This window comes from Diabrotica undecimpunctata, chromosome 8 (assembly GCF_040954645.1).
Source record: "Diabrotica undecimpunctata isolate CICGRU chromosome 8, icDiaUnde3, whole genome shotgun sequence".
Lineage (NCBI taxonomy): Eukaryota > Metazoa > Arthropoda > Insecta > Coleoptera > Chrysomelidae > Diabrotica > Diabrotica undecimpunctata.
Window position 1 is genome coordinate 133,203,159 of NC_092810.1, and position 1,542 is coordinate 133,204,700.

A 1,542-nucleotide genomic window follows, 5' to 3' on the forward strand; every position below is an offset into this window, starting at 1 on the left:
ATAAAGCTTATCGCTGAAAACCACATTATAGATATAGACATGCTATCTCTGTCGGAAAAAAAGCAAAGAATAACTCAAAGTAAGAAAGGACAAAACCAGTCAGCTTTCAGAGAAACGTTCAACGATGTTAAGCTTGGATCCACCATCTACATATTTAATGAAAAATAATACAACTACCGACATTGAGGATCTGAGCACAAAGCTTATTACGAAATCTGGACCAAAAACACCACAATGGCTTATCCGGATGATGAACAACTGTATTCAAATTATGGAAACACCCAAAATCTAGAGACAAGCCAAAGTTGTTACCTTGCTTAAACCTGGCAAAAACTCCAACGACCACAAAAACTATCGGCCAATATCTTTATTTTGTCAGCTATTTAAAATACTTTTGCACAAGATCGTTAATATGATTTCACCGATATTTGAAGAAAAGCTCAAATTAAAAGACAAAAGTGGCTATAGATAGGGAAGATCAGGTACATTACAAATGCTAAATCTTACCCAACACATCAAAGACGGGTAAATACGAAAAATATCGGGTATCAGGGGTGGTATTTTTCAATCCAAATGCCGCTTACGACACCTTAAATTACAAAATATTTCTCGAAAAACTATACGATATCCCCTTAGATAACAAACTTACTTATATTATTTGCGTATGCCTACACAAGAGAATATTTTTTGTATCACTCAATGTTAAGAATAGCAGATAAAGAACGGTCTCGCTTGGGGTAGCATAAAGGCACCTACACTGTATAACATTTACACAAACAAACGATCCATACCGGTAGATACTAGGACTTCTATTATATAGACGAGACACCTATTATTGCACAATAAAAATAAACTATGAATCAATTTTCAGCCAAAACCCCTGAAAAACTCGTAGGTGCTCCTTCAATTTCCTCGACATAGACGTTTTCACAAAACTGAACATCCAATCTTGTCATAAAATCATTGAACTGTAGACTTCCTATAAATTCCTTGAAAATAGTTTGTATTACACCGGGTCAGTCACAGATTATTGTTTAAAACTAAAAGGTAAATTGAGGACCAGAAATAATATTCTTCGCAAGCTTTTCAGCTAAAAATGAGGCGCACATCCTTCCGCCCTTAAAACATAGACGCTTGTACTATATGCTTCTGCTGCCGAATATACCTTGTTAGACAAATTAACCATTCTTTCTATTAATTTTAACACAAAAATATCTATTGTAGCACTTAACCATATTTATTTTGAGATAACCTTGTATCAAGATATCATATGTAGTACACAAATAAGACCAGAACTAAAATATTAAAAAAGCTTTATACAATATATCGCAGAAGATTGGATAAAATAAAAGTAGTTTTTATTATTCAGATGCTTACATAAAATGTACAAAGACATACTCACGTAAACAAAATATATTACGAAATTTCTTGAACTAATTGAACTAATAAAATTATATTAAATAAAAAAACAACATCTTTAAAAATACAGAAAAAATAAAATTTTCGATGCAAGCGAACATTCCATTCAATAATAAGCCCAAA